We start from the raw sequence: 24509 nt of genomic DNA on the forward strand, positions 1-24509 counted from the left end.
GAATCCCCTTTGTCCATTACACATGTTCCCTTAGATATAAGCATGACTTACTTCTTCAGAACTCAGTTCAAGCTTCATCTCACTGAAGCCTTACTTGACTACTCCACTAAAAGAAAACTACTGTTTTCTGTGGCTTCAGTTTTGTCTACTGCCCTGTTTTTCCTTACATGTATATTACAATCTAATATTAAATATGTTTCATTGCTATTTCCTTCTCCTTAAGCGCTGATGAGAGCAGAGATTTTGTTGAAATCCACTCACTGATGTTTTACCAGCACTTAGGATAGTAACTGCTACAGAGTACATCCTCAATAAGAATCTGTTGAATAAATGAACACATTTGCCTTCAAAAACGTGTGTAAGTGAGCTTCTCCCTCTCCTCCCAGCCTCAATCTCCATAAAAAGGTCAAAGCTCCCCTGGCCTCAGGACTCCCCTTTTCTATTTTCCTTTCAGCCCTTTAGCGTTGATCTGATTTTTCTCAATTGCTGTGTTATTGCCACACCTAGATTCTGCCTCCCTTCTCTGTGTTTTTGAATTTATTACATAATTGAAGCATCTGCCTGAGTTTTTAATGCCCATGTCATGACAGGATTCAGCCTTTGAGATCACCCTCAATGACCTCAGGGTAATTTATCCTGTCCCAACCATGAAAAGGAGACCTCTCACTCCAAAACCTTTCAACGTGATTCTTTAGCATAGTACAGGAAATAAGAAAATCGTGATCTAGTCCGAAGATGGGTTTCTGTCAAGTTAGTTGATTGGCACATTATGTGTGTAATATATATAATATATAGCATATTCTTACACTGGGTGATCAATCACTGAATTGCCATAGAAGCTGGGGTACATAAGAATAATCTAATACCTAGATCCTCAAAACTAAGATTCAGATCTTAATCCTGCTTGTCTGTATAGTTCAGTACTGTCTCTGATTATGTCTGATTCCATAGCTGCAGTGTATCAACTCACTACAGGTAAGACACTGATGCCCAACCAGTGTTTTCTGGTGATGCCCTCAGCGTATGAGCATGCATCTGCACAGCTACCTAGCCCCGAGTTCCTCCAGCAGATCAGAGCACCCTTCTCCCCACAGCTCCAGTCCCTGGTGCATGGTGATTTTTGTAGGAAGGGAGTAGGGGTCAGAGAGGCAGGTGCGATGATATCTTCACACATCAGGAAATAGGAGAACCCTTTGGTAGCTGAGCAAGATCCCCCATGCCCTTGTAAAATGGGAAGAATTAAAATGTCTTTACAAAGCAATTGTAAATTAAAATTTTACCCCATCCCAAAATTTAAATCCAGCATCTTATTTAATTTGCTAAAAATCAGGAGACCCCGTGTAATTGGCTCCATAAGGTTAACTTGAATGAGTATTTACTGAGCCCCTATACAGCACTAAATGCAGATCTGTTTTCTTCAAAATAGCTGTTCATTGCATCACAGGCCATAATATCAAATAGTCCAAAATAAAGCCATTCCAATTAATGAGTGAAAACTTTATAAGGCTTCAAGGCCACATAATGGGGAATCATGGTTACCACATACTTTTCATAATAGCTAGTGATGATTTAATACCACCTTGTTTTGAAGCTGCACCAAACTATGGCTCTTCTGTTTCCATTGATTTTATCATGTTGTATCTTGCTGGATTTTATCGTATGTAGTAATATAAACAAAAATTGTTATAGGCAAAGAGACAATATAGAAAACATTGTTCATTTTTCTATTAGCTGGTTCTAAATACTCTACAATGCTTTCATCCACTTGAATGTGTTACACTGTCTTGAAATGTTTGATGCTATAGCATATGAAGTTATATTCAAATATTTCAAGGAAAAAAACACTATGGTAACTACTATTAAGTCGGGTTATTTGGTGGTGAAGCACTAGGTTGCTGAAAGTGTCATGCTTTAACCTGTATTGTTATGTTGTTATGCCCTCTTTTATCTCAACCTCTCCCTTATTCATCAAAAAAATATTTAATTTTTTAAATTTCTTTTTTAAACTAAGGGGAAAAAATCAAAAAAACTAGCAGGATATACTATAGTAACTTTTTTTGATTTCCTATTAACTTGAAGTCCTGTAATACCCCCGTTATCTTGTTTTGACTGATTAGACTCTATTCTGCTCTGTATGAAAGTATCAAGTATCAGAGTATAGGCAACTATTTTGAAGGCAATAAGATTCACTATGATGCCCATTCTGGTTTGACTATTATCCTCTTGTGAGGTTCTGTAAGATTTACAATGTTTAGGTTTTATTGGTCTTTTTCTCTACTGTTTTGTTCAACTTTATAATACCTAATGAGATAGACAATTCTTCTTAAGGAAGCAAGAGGCATTATGATAACCATTGTTGATAACCTTGTACTCTGTTTTTACATCATGTGCTGTGTCTATCCTTGGTTTTGACTGACAGCTTTGTTTTATCATGCTTGATTTTATTCTCTTACAAAAAAAAGTAATAAAATCTAAGGGAGCAATAAAACCCAAAATGTGTAAATTTTGTTGTAATAAAGAGAGGGAAATAAAAAGTGCCCTAAAGGATACAATAAATAAATAAATAAATAAATAAATGCAGATCTGGATACTGGACTTACACACTGATGGAGATAAACTCTGTCCTCAAAAGCCTGTAATAACCACCTCACCACATGGAACAGTGGGGGAGACCTCTGATACCACATTAACACTAAAGACAGGACATGCATATGCGGATTGCAGCACAGGGTGGCCTTTGTGAAGGAGGAGCTGCATGACTAGGACAGTAACATACGCCAGGGTAGGATGTGAACAGGCAGAACAGTGTGAGGGAGAGGCAGCAGCCTGTGTCTGGGGATCAGCACAGCTCATGGGACTCCGGTATCAAATAGAATGGGGTCAGAGTGGCATAAGTGCTCCAGGGGGACAAGCTGGGAAGCGGGCACCTGGTGCTGTACTTTTAGGCCACAGTAGAGCCAAGGCAACTGTTTCTGCTTTTTGATTCTGCCTCGCTGCAGAAGAAAATATTTTATTTTAAAAACACATCAGGCTCTTGAAACCAAGTTAAGATTTCCATGTTAAGCGAGTCCAATCTACTACAATGTGTTAATCAACGCAAACAACTAGAATTAACACTTCCCATACACATCACACCTTTTCTGTAAAGAGTGGAAAAGTGAGAAATTAAGCTTTAAAATAGATACTTTCTCATGTGCAAGATGTTCTATGAATAATATAAGCACTCAAGGTGGGAACTCGATTCTCCAAGTAAGCCTCCTGGCTTGGAGTTTTTCCTACTGTAAAGAATATGGTATTTAAGGTTTCTACCATAACCTTCCAATTACATGCTTGTCTAGCTGCTGCCTTTGAGAAGGCAGAACAGCCTCAGAACATCAAGAACCTGAAGGATACATTAAGAGATTACTGAAGGACAAACAAAAAAATCACTGAAAGAATGAGCCCTTGATGCTTGGTGATGTAACTAGTCAAGAATGAATCTATTTCCTATTTGCTTTTAAGGGTTGTCACCTTTTTCAGTCTCATCTGACATTTCTATACCATTCCCATGTGAATGGAATTTAATGAATATTTGCCAAATGAACAAACAAATGAAGAAATGTTACACTGAACAGCCACATGGGAAAAAAAAAAGACAGAGTTTGTTACATTTCTTTTCTAATCTGGCATCTGGCCCTAATTTACACTGATCCTGTGGTAAGTAACAGAATTTACCTAAAGGAAACAGTGATGTACATATCTGTCTAGTGTACAGAATTTCAGATTCTTAAATTTGGAGGAAAATAATGTAGAAATGACAAGATGTTGGTCTGACCTCCTCCCAAGGAGTCTTCACAGACAAACCTCAATGGAGATGACACACTTAAACTCCCCTGGATATTGGGAACTCACCACTCACAGGGAGTTTGATTCATTGTTTGAGTACCTTGAATCAAGAAGAGGGTTTCCATTCTGTTGACATGAGCTCTGCCTCTCACTAGAAGTTCAGGTTATAGTGGATGGAGGTTCTCTAACCTACTTTTGAAGATAGTGTCCTCTTACCTAGCCCTTACTTGCCTACAGCCCACAAGCTGAGAACAGCGGCCCCTTGGGTTCTCCGGCTTTGCATTTGAATATTTGTATGGCAGAGGCAAAGCCAAAGAGACTGAAGTCACATAGTGTGAGCATCTACTGGTGATTGGCTAAGTTTTTGCTCCATCACACACAGCTAGCTCAGGCATGTTCAGCTGCATGAGGCCCTCTGCACAGTTTGCAACAGCCACACAAGATTGCAAATATGAAACATTATTATGCATTTTAGCAATACTTTCAATGACTCGATTGTGTGGTACTTGAGCACAGACAGCTTAGGCGATGATAGAACATGTGTATGAGAGGGAACAGTGCAGGGCTCCCTCAATGCCTAGGACCCACAACATATGGTCAAATGGAAACACATAGGTATTACATGTTACTGGCACTTGTGCAGCTTGGCAATAAATACAGGGCTTGCTGATAATGATATTTCAATCTAACTGTGTGTGTGTGTGTGTGTGTGTGTGTGTGTGTGTGTGTGTGAAGATGGGTGTTCTTTTTAAACAGACATATTAATTTTCATAATTATTAAATTTGAATGTATGTTCTTCCACATAAAGGTCAAAGAAGCTAGTGCAGAAGCTCAGATGCCTTGTGACCTCTGAGAAGACAGGCACCTCCTGCTGTGGGCCAGATCTCAGGACACAACGCAAAGCAAATACAACCACATCTCAAAGATCCACAGTCCAGATAATTCTCTATCGCCTGGAGGAAGTGGGAGTCAGCATCCCACCCACTACAGAAAAGGTCATTGCTGTTAAGCATCCCTATTTACTATATGACTTGCTTCCCCATTTGTCCCCAATCTAATCAATTTTAACTGAGCAATTAATCTTATTGGTTGACCACAGTTCTGTCCCACCTCATGCCCACCTTGTGAGTTCCCAGGTTTTCCCCACCAGACACTCACCTTACCTCATGATTTTTCTCTACGGAAGTCCCCCCCAAAAAGACAAAGTCTTTGGCAACCTGCTGGGACCCCCTCTGTCCCTCAGATAGAAGCTTTCTTTCTCTCAATAAATATATTCTGCTTTTAACCTCCATTGTTCCTAAAATTCATCCTTTTATTTTTAGAGAACACAAACTCGTACCAGATATATAGTAAGTTGGGAGATTCAGTCCCCTGTATCACTAAGCCCACATTCATGTGATGTCTACCTGCCAAGCAGGTCATTTCCTTCACTATAAAAAAGTCAGTGTTCATACTAAACATATCAAAATGATCCATGAGAATCCTTTAAGAAATGCAAAGTTAAGTGGGATTTACCTTTTCAAAATCTGCCACACTATAGGAAAAGGACACTCTTATTGATTTTTTTCATGCAAACAAAGGAAATAAGGTAAAAGCAAGCAGAATAGCTTACCCAACTTACATATCTAATAAAGTGATAAAATTGGGATTTGGATCCCAGTCCAAGAAGGTATGTTTATCTGGTATCTCTTAATTGCAATCATTTTATAATTTTTCTGGAATCAAATTGAATCTAAGATCATAGGAGGAGTACAAACATTAAAACATCAAAAGAAACGTTTTTTGCCTGCAAATTCGAAGTCACTGTTCACTTAGTTATTAGTTATTTCTCTTTCTTGAGTCTCCATTGTACTTTGTTAAACCTTTATCAGGCACTTACCAAATTTTACTACATGTGATCACCATTTCATATGCAGTATGTGTAACAACATAAAAACCATATGTTGTAGATACCAAACTTCTTGATGTCTCTCTGATTAGACATCAGTCCCTAAGATCTGCGTCTTGTTCATTTGTATGTGCCCACCAGGTGCTCAGTCTTATTCATGGCTGACACTGCATAGGTCCTACATGAATATTATTGATTAGAATTAAAACAAACAAACAAACAAACAACAACACTACTAAAGAAAGTTAACTTTCACCCCTATATGTTCTTTTATTCATCATCTGTAAAACTAGATTTGTACAATTTTCTAGGAACCTTACATTCTTCATTGTAACATCACGCATTTTATACTCTAAATGGGCACCTTATTTATATTCTAAACAGACACTTCTGGGAAGATGACCATGGTATTGACTTTGATGTTTCCATTTCCCAACCCATCCTCAAAACTTTGACCCATTTTATGTAGATAAATGGCTCAGCTTGGGCAGAATGCCCGGGGATGTGAAGAAACTGTCTTCCTCCTCTCCCATAACAGCTTTGTAACCTGACTTTTTTATCTACTTCAACCTCAAATCTATTATTTGTTGACTTCCACATTTTAGGTATTCATAATTCTTTACTTAAAAAATAAGAGACTTTTGAAGGAAATGAGCATAATCCCCCTCTCAATTTGTATGGCATAAGATATGGACTTTCACCCATTTTTAATATACCAATCACTTTACAGAGGAATGTGAAAAATATTAAGAAGCATAAAAGCAAAACCAAGAAAATCTGTCAGTATTTAAAACCCCACGCCTAGCCCTTACACTGTCCCTGGGTGGGCCGTATTTTCGTTGGGAGATTTAGTTTGGCATTTTACCTTATGTAAATAGGCTTTCACTTCCCTGCCAGCCTGCATACAAACAGGGAGGATCCTCTTTCCAAATCAGAGGTAACCTATACCTCCTGCTAGTGAACAATGTCACACTTTTAAAGAAAGCAAGCAGAGAAGATTTTTGTTATTCTTCTGCCACAAAAATACACACCAATTCCCACAACCCCTTGCTATTTTGACACTAATAGGGCGGATGGTGAAACAGGAGAGGTGGCGTCATTGTAAAATAGGACACTGTGTCAAAACACACACATTCCCCACAGGGCCTACTGCCCTTTCAGTCATCCAGACCCACCGACTCGACTCCTGACATTCCACAGTTGGTTCTGAGACAGACTCAGGTCATTCGCTGTATGCTGGCTCATTTGAACATTCAATGATCTGAGAAACATTTAAAAGCTTCCATATGTAGGTTATGGGGGGAAAAATGTGTCCTAGAATAGAGAACTTCAATTTAATTAATAAACTCTTTGTCTTGGCCACTAAAAAAATGGGCACCATTTCAAGCCTGTGCTGATAATTCAGCATGCTTTCTAAAAGGGAAACTGACTGTGGATACCGTATAAAATGTTGTGCTATCGATTCTTCATTAGAGCTATTCAAAATGTTTGTTACTCTTGGCTTCACTTGATGTTAGAATGAAACATAAATCTGATAATGAATCAAAATTTTCCTTCCACCCTTAAGAAAAAAACCAAAGTACTGCTCTGTTCAGCAGAATGTCAGATCAAAGCTAGACTGAAAGAATTAGTCTTAGGAGCTCACAGAGGAAAACACAAGACTCAAACCATCTTGCCTGTCATTTCCCAAGCTTCACTTTGTCCAGACAGAAGTGCTTCACATAATCCTGATTCAGGAAGCCCAGGACTCCACAATGCGTGGCATCAAGACTCCAGTCCTATCTGGCCCAGAAACACCATGGGTGCTGCATTTCAGGAGGTGAATGTTTCAACTAAATGATTCCAGAGGAAGAGATTTAAATGTAGAAGAGAAGGAAAATTAAGTAAGATTTACCCCAGCTCTTATTTCAGCTTGTTGAGTTTCTACTGTGTAAGACCCTGTGTGGGAAGTTAAAAGGATCTTACTAAAAATGATTAAATTCAGCAAGACAGCAGCACACACACTTGCCTGGCAAGTACAAGGTTGTGAGTTCAATCTCTGGTACCAAAAAATAAAATAAAATAAATAAACAAAGCATGAGCTGTTCATATACAGTAGTCATCTCAGCTTGAGAGGTGTCCCTCCATAGTAGTTACTTGTACCTGAGAGCAGGAAACGAAACCATCAGTCCTGGGTAGTCCTGGGTAGCTCCCTCCTGCCCCATCTTCTTCTAACTTGAGCCACATAGACAAAGGCAAAGAGTCTGACTGACATTACCTTCCCACCTGGACCCACCAAGCAGAACACCTGTGTTCCTTAAATGAGGATCTGCAAATTGGTTTATGCATGCCCCTGCCTACGAACACTTTATTAAAAGTGTACAGGAGTGTGAAGAGTTCATGACATTTGTTTCCAGATGTATATGCTTCTCTAAAACTGACCTACCAGAGAAAGTGCTTGGGGTCACAGAACCATTTAGGGGCTCTATGTTCACAAAACCCCTTCTTTTAAACCGACAACAAATGCTGGAGAGGCTGTGGGGAAAAAGGAACTCTCCTGCACTGCTGGTGGGAGTGTAGACTGGTACAGCCTTTGTGGAGATCTGTCTGGAGATTTCTCAAAAAGTTGGGACCGGAAATCCCATTTATTCCAGCTATTCCACTTCTAGGCATATTCCCAGAAGAACTGAAAGCATCATACCACAGTGATATATGTGCACCTATGTTTATAGCAGCACAATTTGTAATCGCCAGATCTTGGAAACAACCCAAGTGTCCATCAACTGAGGAATGGATAAAAAAGTTGTGGTATTTCTATACAATGGAGTATTATTCAGCTATAAAGAAGGATCACATTGAGATATTTATCAATAAATGGGCGCAGCTTGAGACCATACTCATAAGTGAAATAAATCAATCTCGCATGTGTGAATACCGAATAGTTTCCCTAATGTAAGTAATGATTCAAATATATAAAAATATGTGGTAATCATGATTCCCCATTAGGTGGCCTTGGAGCCTTATAAAGTTTTCACTCATTAATTAGAAAGGCTTTATTCTGGGCTTCTTGATTTGAAAATATTTGAAGCTAGAGTATATGAAGTTTTATCCAAATATATCAAGGAAAAAGACACTATGGTAACTACTATTAAGTCAGGTTATATAGTGGTGAAGTACTAGGTTGTTGAAACAGTCATGCTGTGACCTCTATTGTTATATTGTTATGTCCTGCTTTATCTCAATCTCCCCCTTATTGTTTTAAAAAAATTATTTAGTCATTTCTTATGTTTGTCTTAATTAAAGAAAAAATTCAAAAAATTAGGATATATAAATAGTAACTCTTTTTGATTTCCTATTAACTTGTTTTGAAGTCCTGTAGTACTCCCACGATCTTGTTTTGACTGATTAGACTCTGTTCCATTCTATATGGTAGTATCAAGTTTCAAGACATAGGCAACTACTTTGAAGACAATAAGATTCACTAAGATACCCATTCTGGTTTGACTATTGTCTTCTTTGGAAGTCCTGTAATGTTTACAATGCCTAAGTTTTATTGGTCTTGTTCTCTACTGTTTTGTCCAACTTTATAATATCTAATGACATAGACAATTCTTTTTAAGGAATCAAGGGACAACGTTGATAACCATTGTTGATAAACTTGTACTCTGTTCTACATCATGTGCTATGTCTATCCTTGGTATTGACTGACAGCTTTGTTTTGCCATATTTGACTGTATTCTTCCCCCCCCCCCCCAAAAAAAGTAATAAGCACTAAGGAGTAATGAAATCCAAAGTGCGTGAATTTTGTTGTAAAAAAGAGAGGGGAAAAAAAAAAGAAAGAAAAAGAGCTCTAACGGATATAACAGCAAGTGTGTTTAGGGGTGTTAAATAGCTGACTGTATCAATGTTTTTGGATCATTGAACACAGCTGTTTGCAGTCTACCTGTTTGAATGTCCACCTTGTATTCTTTGATACTGTGATTTGAGGAACTATTTTCAAGATGATAATATGTAATATACTAACAGGTGATTTCTTACTGTTATGTTTTTTTTTTGTTTGTTTGTTTTGTTTTTGTTTTGTTTTGTTTTGTTTTTTTGTAGTTCTGTATTACGTGTACCCTTACACCGCTTTGGTTTGTTTTGTGTTTTTCTCTTTTTCCTCTTAAATAATAATAAAAAAAAACCCTTCTTTTATATTATTAGAAAAAAAGAAAAAGAAATCTCAAGTTTTAATGATGGTTGACCACAGAATGTATAAAAGTATTCCTTTGCTTAAAAAATTATACATATACTTTTGATATGAGTTAAGTGTAATATTTAGTTTCAATGGACAATGTCAACAAAAGCCAAATTGCAAAGAAATAACAAAAATCAACAAATGATATTCTATCACACTAAAAAGCTTCTCATGGCAAAGGGAATAACAATAGAGTGAAAAGAAAACTTACAGAAAGGGAAAAAGTTTGTCAGCTATTTCTCAGATAGAGGACAAATATCCAGACTATATAATAATGCAAAAAAAATAGATTTCTCAAAATAAAAGACACAGTCTTTTATGGGTAGCTCAAATGAATAGAGATTTCTCAGAAGTATAAATGGCCAATGATTATGAAAAAAATGTTCTACATCTTGACCATTAGAGGAATATAAATCAAAACAACAGTGAAATTCTATCTTACTCCAAAGACTCTCTATCATTAATAAATTGAATAATAACAAATGTTGGAGAGAGCACACATGGTAGGGGGAAGGAACTCTCTACATTATTGGTGTGAACTAGTACAATCACCATGGAAATCATTATGAATATTCTTCAAAAAACTAAAAATAAAAATTCCATTCAGTCCAACTATTCCCTAAGTATCTTCCCAAAAGAGTTAAAGAGATCACATGACTGTGATATGTCCATACCCATGTTTATAGCAGCACGACTTATATAATAGCTAAATCTAGGAAATAGCCTATCTGTCTACCAATGGATGAATAGATAAAGAAAATGTGGTATTTCCACAATGGAGGACGGCTCTGCCATAAAGAAGGAAACCGAGTCATTCATTGGAAAATGGATGTACCTTGAGACCTTAATGTCAAGTGAAATAAATCAGACATGCAAACTTATATGTCACATGGTTTCTCTTGTATAAGGAACTGAAAGTATAAATAAATTAAAGAGCAAAATAAGATGTATAATAGGAAACATGGAGATAGATTCTTTGTAAATGAGAAGGGGAACAAGAGATAGAACTGAGAAGGAAGAGAAAGAAAGAGGATGTAAAAGAATTAAAATGTATAGTGTACACATATCAACTCCCCACAATGAATGTAAATCGTGTATTATAAATATGCACTAATAAAAATAAAAATTAAAAAACTTTAACAGAAGTTTCTGTTTTGGACATTTGCCATCTTGATGACTTTAGTTATTCTGTACCACAGAAATGAAATAATGAATTGTGCTGTAAGTACATAGCAGGAAAATAGAGAAGTGTAAGAATGTTAAACCTTAAGACATATTTTGGAAACAGCAGCAGTCACTGGAGATGGATTCAGGACAGCAGTCCTCTAGTTAGTAGAGAGCTTCCCAGGATTTGGTGCCAAACCATCGTTCCAGATAGTAACACAGCCACTCAATCAGAGGAGCCCTGAATACTGAGCAGGCTGAAAGTGAATGTGTCCTTGCAGTGAATCAAGTTCTGCCTTGTGTCCTCCCTGGCTAGATTTTGGGCTGTTAGGTGTGGGCTGCTATGTATCTGTTACTCAGCAAGATGCCAGGTGACACGTCAGAGTCACAAGAGTGGGGCTGCGTCTCATGTCAAGGAAGGCAGGGCTTAATTATCCTTTGCCTTACCGAGAGATGTATAATTTTCTCATTCCCTTTGATAACACTTGCAGGCTTTTCTTGCAGGACTCTCTGTGCTGCCACAATAAAAAGCTACACTAAACAATACAGTTTGGTAACTTACAGAGACAGAGAAACGATGTAGTGTGGGAGGAAGAGAATTAACAGATTTTGGAACCAGGGAGATAAGCATTTGAAATCCAGCTCCTCCACTAGCTGGCTTCCTGAGGCCTTGACCAAGTGGCTGAATTCATCCTAGCACTTCCTTGCTTGTGAAATAATTTTAAAACATCTATCTTGCAGGGATGGTGAAATGATTTGATGAACACAGCAATAATAAAGCTCCGACCATGTACAGAGCAAGTGCCCGATTAATGGAGCCCTTCCTGGGTTGCAGCATGTGTTACAGTAGGTTATTCTTGCTACCTGGGCTCCCAGTGAAATGCAGAAATGTTTTGACAGCCAAGAACATTTTTTTCTTGGCTGGCTCTGACACAATAGCTTTTGGACTGCCTTCAACACATTCAGCAGAATGTGTTTCTCTCCTCTTTTCTAAATAGTGCACAAAAGCCAGTGGTTCTTCATCTCTTTTTAGTTACAAATACTGTGGTTTTCCCCTTGAAGCTGCATTTATGCACGAATATAAAATTCTGCCTTAATTTTAGTGGGCTCAGTGATCACCTGGAAAGTATTCATGTGCCTCCTTTCCAGTGCCTATGGCTTTAAGAAGACTCCCCCAAAGAATCAGGGGTGCTGTGTAACATGGGCTCCTCTACAGAAGCACCTGGGCTGTGGAGTCTTTGTTGTAACACAAGCTTCCCTATAACATCCTGGCCTCACAGCAAGGACAGGAAGTAAGTCCAAGATATCAGCAAAAACTCCTCAAAAGAGGAATGAATTTATTTTAACATGGATTCATGCAAGGAATATGCATTGCAAAGAAGAAAAATACAGTGACCTTAGTCACTTCACAAAAGCATTTAACCTTAGAAATTCATTGTCCTTGACAAGTTCCCAAAAGAGTTTCTAGTTAAAGGGATCCCTGATGGAGGGAGCCATTATTTTCAGGACATTTTGAGATTCAAAAATTGATATGGGCAACTAGCTAGTTCCATAAAGGAGGCAGAATTAATGTGATGTTTTATTTTAAAAGGCCATGGGCTAACTCTGAGTCTGCTGTTGTGTCATCCACATTTATTAACCACTAGGCAAAAAACTGCAGCTAGACTGGTGCAGATTTTGCTCAGAGAAACTGGGTGACCAACCTGAAAGAAATGGACATGCTGAGTATTTTCCACTTCTCATGGAAGATGTATACAAAATGGATGAGTTCTGGCTTGATTTGACTCCTGTCTCTGCCATTGATTAGCGATAACCTTGAGTATGTCACTTAGTTTTGTCATGTATATGATACGGAGAATAATGTATTCTACTTCATAAGATTAAGCTAAGAATTAAGACAACATAAGAAATGGACATTGCAGTTAATACCTGAAAATTAAGCAATGGAATTATTTTATGGTATAGAAAAGCACTTCAAAAAGTCCAGACTTGGATTCAGAGTTTGAATCCTGCCTCTGCAACTTGGTAGCTACACAAGCTTTGGAAAGTCATGTGATGTCTTTGTGTCATGAATTTCTCATTGGTAAAATAGTATTATGAACAATATCTGTCTTAGAAGATTGTGAGAGTTAAATAAATTAATACATGTGAAAAGATTTTGAAATAAAATATCTGCTAACGCACTCCGTACACTTGAACTGCTGTTAACCTTTCTTTTGCTTGGTGCAGCAAAGGGTGGGGAGAAGGAAGGAAGGGTAGGGTATACTGATGTCTGCAGCCATGTGTGTGACACACTCGATATCAGGTTAAATGCTGAAAACTGCATAGAATGAGTAAGTCATAAGGGTACTAAGTTGAAGCCTATGCTTACAGGGTGGTCAGGACAGAGCCTATGGATCCCCCCAAATCACTCAACTCAGCACTAAAAGCAAGGGAAAGTTTCATTTACTAAATATTGATGCAAGAAGTGGCGCTTTGGAAAGGAGAAAGGTATAAAGTACATAGTGCCCCCTCTTAGAATTAAAACATGGTTTCTGAAATGCTGAGTGGTTCCCTCTAGCCATCTCAGAAGCTGGTCAGAAACTGGAGATAATCGACCAGTATTTTAAGAACCTTGCTCCTTTTCCTGAGGGTACAGTAGGTCTTCTTTGCAGTATCCCTGATGGTGATGATATAACGATGTAAACCTTTACCAGCCAAAAATTCTCAGGCATGTTTTCAGTAGAAAAGGAGGAAGAAAGGCTGGGAGTGGGCCAGCCACCCCCCCACCCCCACACACACTCTCCCACATCCCTCCTCCGGCTTGTACACTGGAGGCTGCTGCTTCCCAAACACACAAGAAAAGAGTAAACAGGTGCATGGGAGCCTGAAGCCTGAGATGCAAGAGATATTCCGGGCTGAAATGCGGCCTAGAGCTAGCTGGACAGGTTGCAAAAGTTTGCCCAGAACTCTCAAACAATTTGTACAAAGGTCTAGGCGGTGGCTTAGAAGATTATAAGAGGAGCAAGTCAGTTCCAAGGAAGACCACGTAATGCCCTAAGTGCTACCAGGAGAGCTGGATTTTATCTTACTGAGAATTATAGTCAGGAAAGCAGAGTTACAACCTTTTCCCCACACTAAAGCTTTGGGAGCAAACTTGGCATAGTTAATAAGCAGAGGAAGTATTACATTCTCACCAGTACTCTCAGGCTGCTGAGTCCGATCTCAAACTCCCTAACGCTGATCATGTTTCTCTGTTAATTCCCCCCACTGCAAACATGTATATGGAGATAGTCATTCATATCTGTGTTAGTACTGGTCCAGGATGTTGGTCGCAGTTCCCTGTGCCTCACTGTTAGATAAGCTTTCTGCTAGTCTAGAATGTTTGGGAGCGATTTTTCACAACTCTGGAATGCTAGAAGTCTGCAGCATGCACCGCAAGGCAAGCCAGGCAGGAACATGGCTGGCCAGTTGCTCCTGCCCTTACCTAGGCGCAGCGGCGGCCAGCACAAGGAATGGGCTCCATAGGCAACGTTTTGTCCAATCTCTCATTTCCTAAGTAATCATCTGTTCTGGGCCTGGGCCTCTGTGAACCTGATTAGCAACGTTCAAGTCCAGAGACTCGCGCGGCTGCCGTTTCCATCAGGGCTGCGGGGATCACCGCCTTTACCATGACGAGGCACTCCTGGCTGAGGCCGGAGGGATTCCGGGTGGAGGGAGGGGGAAGGAGAGCCCGGCAGCGCGAAGGTGTTTAGCAAAACACGCCCCGCACCCGCACTTTGCCGTAGCGCAGAGAAACTGGCATCTTCTTGCGCGAGTGTTTAATTAAAGCTCTGCTGGAATTGCGTTCGCTCCCTCCGACTTGGCGGGCAGCAGCAGCATCCGAGAGCTTTGCAGACAGCTCGGAAATCAAATCCAACAGCACCCTCCCCGCGCCCCCTCCCCCAGCGCCGGCGGGGTGCGCCCTCACCGACGCCCCCGGCTCTCCCCAGAGGGCGGGGCGGGCGGGGCGCGCCACACGCCCCTCCCAGCTCCCCAGGTGGGCACCACGGTGGTGCTCCGCGCCCCTCCTCGGCCCCGGGGGAGCTGCGGTCGGGGCTGCCGCTGAGGGGCTCCGTGCCAACCTTTGGGCCCCGTGCGCCCGCGGGAGCCGGGGAGGGGCCGGGGCAGGGCCGAGCCGGTCCAGCGGCGGCTGCAGCGGGGGCGGGCGGACTGGGATGCGACCCCGCGGCCGGGTTTACCTGCGCGCGGCGCGAGCCGGGCTCCGAGGTCGGCGGCGGCGGTGCGGAGCGCGGAGCGCGGCGGCGCGGGCAGGATGTGCTGTCTCACGCTGCGCCGGCCCTCGGCTCGCGCTCCTCCGGGAGCGATCACTTCCTCTCCCGAGCCTGACACTGACAGCTCCCGGAGCTCCGAGCTGCGGGGCTCGCCCCGCCCCCGGCCCACGCCCTCCCCGCCCCGCGCGCCTCCCGCGGGAGAGTCCGGGGCGCCTGGTCGCGCGCCCAGGCCAGCGGAGGGGCCTGGCGAGGTCACCGTGCACCCCTCCGCCCTGGACAGCCGGACTCACTCCCCAGGGCTGCACGGAGGACAGCGGTGCTGTTCTGGGAGCTCTGCTGACTCCCCATCATTGGATAACTTTTACTGCCATGGAGCCAAACTTTAAGATTATTTAAACAGAATAGGGGACCGCCTGCTATTCACATATTCACAGTACCGTTACAGGTCTGATGGATCTCACTTTTCCTAAAGAAACAGAGGATGGCAGAGAGAGAGAGAGAGAGAGAGAGAGAGAGAGAGAGAGAGAGAGAGAGAGAGATTGAGAGAGAGAGTTAGTTTAATATGACAATCCTACTCTGTATTGTGTATTCAAAATAATTCAAATAATATCCTGAGGAGAAATTTGCATACTCATGTTCACTGAAGCCCTGTTCAAAATATCCAAAAGGTGGAAAAAACCCAAAGGTCTATGCACAGATGAATAGACTATATATATATATTCTTTAGTCTGCTATACCTCTCATCCATGAGGATGTTTCTGCCTGGGAGCCGGTCTACTATTGACTGAGTTTGCTGAAACCATGAGCCAAATTAAACCTCTCCTTTCAGTATATCTCAGTAATGTGAAAGTTGACTGATAAATCATAGCAGCTACTGATCTATCTTGCAGAATGCCATGCAGTTGGAATTATAAAATTCATAGTCTTTTCTGGTGCCTAATTTTTGTGTGTGTGCCAGAGATCAAACTCATGACCTTGTACTTGCCAGGCAGGGATTTATTCCACTGAGCTAAATCCCCTCTAGTGGCTTTTTTCCGTGGCCATAATTACTTAAATTCCCTCTACATCTTATGATGGCTTGATACTTCATTTCTTCTTATCCTCAAGTAATTTTCTATTTTATAGATATATTTGTTTATCCATTCACCTATTCAAGGATATCTTGGTTGTTTCTAGTTACTTAGCAACTCATAAGTGGGGCTTTGTTTGTATTCAAGTATTTGAGTAAAAACCTAGGAGAATGATTACTGACCTATATGATAAGCCAATATATGCCTAGTAAAAAACTGCCAAACCTTCTTTCAGAATGTCTTATTTTGCTTTCTTGCCAGAAATAAATAAGAGTTCCTTTTGTTATTCAGTATTCATTGTTAGCGTTGTCCAGGGGTCTAGATTTTAGCTATTCTAATAGATATGTAATGGTATTTCATTGTTTTAATTTGCAATTCCCTCATGAAATACGATGTTAAATATCTTATTCATATGAACATTTACCATGTGATATTTGTTCAGAACTTCTGTCCATTTTATAAATTGACAAATTTTCTGAATGAATTTTAAATGTTCTTTTCTTTTAGTTCTAAATCTTTTGTGATTGCAAATATTAGTCATCCTGTAGCCTGTATTTTTATTCTTTTAACAATTTCCTTCATAGAGAGTGTTTTAATGAAAATTATAACTTTTTTGTTTCCTTTGAGGTCCTATTTAAAAAAATTATCATCAAGTCCAATTATCTTTTATAAAGTTTATAGAATTTCATTTTACATTTAGATGTATTAGTGATTTGTTAGTTAACTTTTATGAAAAGTATATCTGTGTCTAGTTGTTTCAGTGATGTTTCTTTAAAAAGACACTATAAGGCATATATCTTTGATGGGATGTTCAATTGGAAAGACTTTAAAAAGTATTGTCATGTGGTGCTGGCCACATTTGTTTTTTACAGCTACACACATAACTCACACAGAACAAGATGTCTTTGTTCCATATTGAGGAATAGTGAATTAAAGATAATAGATTTTACCTTATTCAACAAACTGTCAAGTTCAATATAGTTATATTTTTATTACATAAACCTATATATAATGCTGATGATCCACACTTTTGCAATAAATTATTGTATGTTATAAATAATTATCCACTAACTTGACTTTCAAACACTGGATTTCCTAAAATGACAGACACGTTCATACAGTGCAAAGGGACATCAGTGTAAAAAGGGAGTAATTCTTCCATGTGAAATGACCTCTCTTAATTCCAGCATTAAGCCCTCACTGCTACAACTAAGTATACTCATTCTGAAGTGTTGTGTACCATCATCCAGGCTCAGGCCTACCTAGAGACAGAAATTACACTGAGGTTAAAATGAAAGGTGATATCTTTGTCCTGAAAGAAATTTTAATATCCATTGCAAATTAAATACCTACCATTTTTTTACAAATATACTTGTTTTACCTACTAAACTAGTTATTGCTCCTAAAGTTTAAAGGTGTCAAAGGAGTCATCAAGTAGCTACTACACACAAGACAGACTAGGTAGATTTCTAGGTAGATTGCTGGCCACTAAGAACTGCTTCAAAACCCTTCAAAAGATCATGGTGTGGCTGAGTTTTCTGGTCTGGAATCAGACTTCGGGTGCAAATTTGTGCCTCCCTTCTACTAGATTGCTAGATTCCTCTGAGATTCAAGTTTCCAATAAGTCTGAAGGAAGCAATAATATCTGTCTCCTGTGATATATATTTCAGTAACTTAATGTGGGGCTCTTGAATGGAATATAATTTAAATCACTCAATAAATATTACCTAGCATTTGCTGGGGGTTGTTTGTTTGCTTGTTTTTGAGACAGAGCTTCGATATTGTAGCGTAGACTGGCCTTGAACTCATGGTGATCCTCCTGTTTCACACGTCTAAGCACTAGGATTACAGGCGCACACCACCATACCCAGCACACTGGATGGTTTTAACCCAGCCTGTATGAAAAATAGCAAAGAAGAATGAAAAGTACCAGATGTATCATCTACATTCAGGACGCAGATTCCCATTACGAGATTTCAGGGGCCACTGAGACTGTGGGCGCAGACCAGACTTTAAGACTCCTCTACCTCCGTGACTGGTCTTTTATCAGTGTGGGATGGAGGGTGGTGGCGCCCACAGCTCTTCCCTGGTCTGACCTGCTTTTCTTGGTTCCCACTTTGCACATTCTGAGATTCTTCTCAGAATCTCCTGTTAGTTTTTCCTTAGTTTATTAAAACTTTATTGGAAGAAAGAAAGCTGAAAATATACCTAAATAATCCAAAGGCTCTTTAGACCAGAGCAAAGAAATGTGATCCATCAGAATCTGCCCTTAAAATTGTAAAGAGTCCAAGGAAGAAACCATTGCTTGACAATATTTCCAAGTTAAGATTCCATACTAGGAATGAACATCTGTGAGCAGCTAACTTACACCACTACCCTGTGTCATACATGGTTTCATGTTGGATGTATTTCATGAAAGATATAGTTCATGTATTTTTCAGTTTCATGACTAAAGTTGGTCTGTTTGGTCCAACCCAAAATAATACTACATGTCCAGAAACAAATGTGTAATTAGTGCTTGAAATGTATTAGAAATCTAAGAATAACTTATGGGAAAATGGAGGACTGAAATGTTTAATGAAACATTTTGAAATCTTTTCATTAAGAAACAGTGCTTTTGCTTTTATATTGTAAATATAATAACCGTAGTAAACTAATATAAGCACACGCATTCACACAAACTGGTCTTCAGTTTTGGAAGAATGAGTTGAAAAATGTTTTCACATTTTCTAAATGTCCTTGGGATAAATTCCAAATGCAGACACAATCGTACTCTGATTACCTGTGCTTGTGATAGACCTGTACTCGCATCACTGTTTCCCACCACATTCATGTTTGCTTCCACAGACTTTCCCTCCCGCTCTCTCTCCCTTATTATGTTTCCTTCATCAGCTTTTCTTTCAAGGCTAATGCTAAGCCAAAATGTGTGTCTTTAATAATCAAAAATAAATCACAATGGTGCAAATAACCTGTACAGCAAAAATAGAAAATATTCATAGCTTTTGAAAAATAACTTTAAGTACATAAATTTATGAGGAAAATCTAGTGATGACAAAACATAAATTATGTGTATTGATTTTAATTGATCTCCTGTCATTCTATAAATATAAACCCTTATTTTTCCCAGCTGTGGAATCAGTGTGCTCACTTTGTGTCCTGCTTCATTATTTATTTCAGTGTGTGTGTGTGTGTGTATTGTTGAGACAGTCTCATTATGCAGTTCAGGCTGGCCTTGGACTCACTTTGTATCGTAGGCTGATCTCAAACTTTCACTGATTCTCTTGTCTCAGCCTTCTGAGTGTTGGGATTACAGGAGTGCACCACCACACCTGGCTTTTATCTCAATTTTATACTTTTGGAAATACACTTTGTAAAAAAAATAAGTAAGCCACATTTTTATCATATACTTTTTCGGCATTATCCCCTAGAAAAATACATAGTTTTTGTAATCATTGCAGAAAGATAAATTCTAACAGAAGAATAATACACTGGTCTGCTATAGTTCCCTCAACATGTTCTTAACACAATCTACAATTATTCATAGATAATTATATGTGTGTATGCTATTGATTGACAAGTCTGAGATATTTTATTTATGGTGCTTCATTATTTGTCATTTCTCAGGTATTTAACTTTTAATATCATTTAAGCATCTTAGAAATAAAATCCAGATATCTTATGTATTTTGAAATATGTATTTATATACTACATGTTTCCCACTTAATGTTCTTCTTTCTTACTCTTGCTTCATTATAGAGTTATATTTTAAGAACAGTTATAAAGGAGATTGTATAGAGTAATATTTTATAGCATTAAAAAAGTGTAAAGTAGATATATTACATAAAGATTAAGAACTTAGGCCTAGGATTCAGGCATATCTGGGTTAAAACTAACTAATTCTTGTGATTAGCTATGTTAAGGTCTTTAAGTTTCAGCATCTTCATCTGTAAAATGGTCATAATAATGCCTCTCTCCTAAGATTGTTATAAAAATCAAATGAGATGTTTATAGAGAATGTGGTTTACAAAAAAGAATGTGATATAGTAATCAGCACCAAGTAAACACTAAATGAACAGTAAATATTGATATTAGTAAATATTCATGTAAGTAAGTAATCAGACTTTGTTTTTGGATTTAACCTTGCATTCAAATTGTTGTATGATAAATGTGTATTGTGTGTTCCAACAAGCTTGTTAGATGCCAGGAGTTATTTCAGTAACAGTGTTAGTTGCTTAAACACAGTAAAAGTTTATACTATCAGCTCCTCATCTCTCTTGGCGGGGAGGCATTTTTTTAAGCTAGTGGTGGAGGGTGAGGCCAGGTGACCAAAGGTAGCCACACACCTCTAGGTCCTTGCTCCTCTCCGTGAGCACAATATTCAGGTGCAGTCCTTTTGGAAGATGTTATACCTCACATGCCTTTCCAGATGATTTCAAAACCTATGGCTTACTGTAGTGCAGTAGTATAATTAGTTTGTGGAGTGATAGTGCAAAGAGGGATAATCTTCCATTCAAGTTTTTAGCATGAAAACCAATTTGCGCATGAGGAACTTTTTAAGATTTTAATGTTCTTATTTAAGAATAGGATCTTGACATCCATTTGGACCATTTCTCTAACTCTTGGAAGCGCCTGCGAAGGAGAGAAAGATTTCCAAGTTGACAAGTTAGATTAAATCCTTTCTTTTTGCAAATACTATACAAATGGGTGTGTACGTGTATGTGTATGTGACCAAATACTGAATAATGATCTCAGATTAAGAAAAGTATGATTCATGAACACTAAAATTGTTAGCTGTATGTCCATTTGTCATTAGGATTATTTTTGCTTTCATTTTTCAATGACATTAAATTATTTAACATCTGTAGAGAACAAACTTTTTTCAAAGTATTTTTTAAAAACTCAACCTTAGTATTTCTTTTTTTATAGGTGAGTTTATAGTTAAGTCTTTTCCAAAAAGACTTTTATTGAAGTTTTCTTACCATATGAACTAAAAGTAAAAAAAACATTAAACATCATAAGCTGTTTAAAATTATTATATATCTTTCAGTACTTTGACTTACTTGATATTACTTCATCCTTTTCAAGTCAAACATTCCTCCCTTGCTAAAGGCTCACGTTGATGGAGATAAATTGCTGAACTGTTCAAACAGTTTCTTAACATTCTTACTTGGCAGATATGAATAAGGTCATACTAGATCTTGTTAAACAAGATGATTGACATCAAATGTCTGAAAGTCTTTTTTTCCCCCTTATTGTAAAACAACTGTACATAAATATGTGTATTTTAGGAAAGAAACATTTTAGATCAGCAAATTAGTAGAAGTGCAAGTTTTGTTCACCAAAACTAGAAAATCTCTACTTCATTAAGGAGGAAGAGATGGAGAAAGAAAGAGGGGAAGAGAAAGAGTAAGACAAAAATGAAGAAGAAAGAAAAATAGGAGGGGAGGAAGAGAACTAGTGCATAGAGGAGGAGATGAAGGATAACAAGGGGGGAGGAGGAGAAGAGTAGAAGATATCCTGAGAGGAAGTTACCAAGAAGCAGAAAAAAGAAAACATGCAAACAAGTGAAAAGACCAAGGACTAATAAAACCTGAGATAAATCCTGGTGTAAGATGAAGTCCTTCATCACATATTATTTAAATCACTTTGGAACCTTAACAATTGTAAAATATTCTTTCTCCATAGGAAAACAATCTCCATTGGTTTTATTTTTTTATTGTTTTTTGGGGGCTTGCTTTTATTTTTAAGCATCAAGATTTAGTATCAGCCTAAAGGTTTAATTTAAATGGAATTCCAAGACTTTTATCCAGTCATGAAGGAATAACTTAGAGTTGACACATTCATTCAGTTCCTCACAATGTCCTGTCCATGAATTTATTAAATATATAGATTTGGTGGATCTTTAAATTTACAGTTAATTAGATTGTTTTTCTTTTCCAAAATTATGGTCACATAATCCACAATGTGTCTAAAGTAGAACCAAGAAGTACTTCTGGAGCCATTTTTTGAAAATCAGATATAGGCTTTTTGCTACATGTATTCTATCAGACAAAAGAACGTAAGGTGCATCATGAAAGAACATAAGGCAGGAAATGTAGGGAGATCAATGTTTTAACTGGTTTAAATTGCCAATCATTATTTAAAACTTTAGTCTAAAATTTCTTATAAGAGAACATGCCAAGGTAGCTAGAGAAAAGAAGACATCTTGTTTGCTGCTTTGTTTATTTGTGCTTATGACTGAATCCAGGAGGGCAAATTGCTAAATGTGACCCATCACTGATGTGTATCTTCAGCTCCCAAAGAAACAATTTTTAGTTGTTGTAATATAATCAAAGCAATAAACAAAGCACTTTAGCATTATGAATATGATCAACCCTGTACACAGGAATGGCTGAAGGTTTTCTAGGAAGACAGAAAGCTGGCATTCGGTATCACATTCACTTTTCAAATTATAAGATCTGCATGCTATTATTTATTTTTATTTGTCTGCCTTAAAATTAGCAGAGAGTATGTATAGTATTTTGTAGGCTGCTTTCTCAAATGGTGGAGAAATGAGAGGGCTTCAAAAGAATACAAAGATAGGATTAACTTTTTAAAATGATGGGTCTGCTCTTCTTGTCAACTTGAGCTCTTCAGCAAGTGTTTATTAAGTGACCATGACATATCAAGTATCAGATATGCACGGCTACATGCTTAACTTCATTGCACCTCAGCTCCTTCATTTGTAAATTGGGGCTAATACAGCATCTACTTCATTGTGTTGCCTGAGGATTAAATATATTATCACATTGTTTTCATGATGAAAGAGAAAAATATAAAATAAAAAAAGTGGCCTTTATTCCAAGGACATGGAGAGGCTTCTATAACCATGGACGGCCTAGCTTTCTCTGGCTGGAACATGGGGTATGGGATATATATATATATCCCATATATATATATATATATATATATATATATATATATATATAAAACCTCTGACGAGAGGTGGCATTTAGGGTGGCATAGATGATGCACAAGGAACTGATTGGAACTTTTTTTTCACACACACTGGGAAAATAAAAAGGAAGTTTAATAGGGGAAGGAGGAAGTGACTTCAAGGTAAACATCCCTTGGTCCCTCCTCCCACTGCCATAATAACATGTAACTTATTCTGGGGCAAAATTCTTTCATTCCCATCTTATCCCCTATTAAGGAAGATAAGAGCCTAGACCTACAGGGATCTCACATTTAGCTAAATAGCTAAGGGTAAAGAGAACATGAAGATGATTTTATGCATGATAGGGGAGTCTTTAGGAAAGACTGTCAAGAGTCCTGCTGTAAAAAAATAATAATTAATAGAATGAAAGGGATTAAGAACCTAATCGGATAGCATGACTAGGCCTGAGAGTTGTGGCTGTGAGGCCTTGGTGAGATGGAGACAAGTGGGAGATAGAAGATGAGATGACCACATAGGATGGTTAGATTTAGGGTTGGGAGGGCACCACCTAACTTGAGTGCTGTGGAACCAGGATGGCAGTCCAGCAAATTTGACCACTGTAGGGGTTGCCAAGAAGACCAGGTAGGGGGCCACTTCACCTTGGTGTATTTTGGGATGATTTCCTGTAATAAGAGTTTAGTAACTACATCAGCAGTCTCTCTGGTTGTGGGAAAAGCTTTTATACATCCTGAAAAAGTGCAAACAAATGTGAGAAGATAGTTGAGAGTTTTGTGGCAGGGCATGTATGTAAAATATACCTGCCAGTCCTGACCAGGGGTGTGTCTGTGAAACTGATGAATGAGGAAAGGAAGGGGGTGCTATGTGTCCCTGAGGAGAGGTTTTACTATAGAAATGACAGACGTAAGTTGTTGAGACCTCAGAGTGTCAGGGTCAGTTCTACATAAATACAAAGGATTGCTGACAATTAGGGTGTAGAGGGAATGGTTTTTAAAAAGGCATATTTAAGGTCTGTGACTGTAAAGTGAGTGGTAGAGAGAGGGATATGGTAGAGCATGATATAAGGGTTTGGCACCTATGGCTAGATTGGGGTAACTGCGTTATTGATTTTCGTAAGTTTCTGCTCTAGACGATAAGACCTAAGAGGCTTGAGTACCA

General features: G+C 38.7%; 1 protein-coding gene across 3 annotated transcripts in view; it reads right to left on the bottom strand.

Moving 5' to 3' along the window:
• The window catches only part of Dync1i1 (dynein cytoplasmic 1 intermediate chain 1), a 306856-nt gene extending 291358 nt beyond the window's left edge, over positions 1 to 15498 (bottom strand). The window contains exon 1 of one of the 3 annotated variants that reach the window (XM_063242471.1): positions 15315 to 15498. The gene's annotated coding sequence lies outside the window, so the exon portion shown is untranslated. Of the gene's footprint in view, positions 1 to 14560; positions 14692 to 15314 lie in introns of those variants that run through there. The other 2 variants (XM_063242461.1, XM_063242475.1) reach the window with 2 other exon arrangements.
• Between the last annotated feature and the right edge of the window lie 9011 nt (positions 15499 to 24509).

The sequence above is a fragment of the Cavia porcellus genome, unplaced genomic scaffold (genome assembly GCF_034190915.1).
Source record: "Cavia porcellus strain 051 isolate PalLab524CR breed Dunkin Hartley unplaced genomic scaffold, mCavPor4.1 scaffold_2, whole genome shotgun sequence".
In the NCBI taxonomy this organism is placed as follows: domain Eukaryota; kingdom Metazoa; phylum Chordata; class Mammalia; order Rodentia; family Caviidae; genus Cavia; species Cavia porcellus.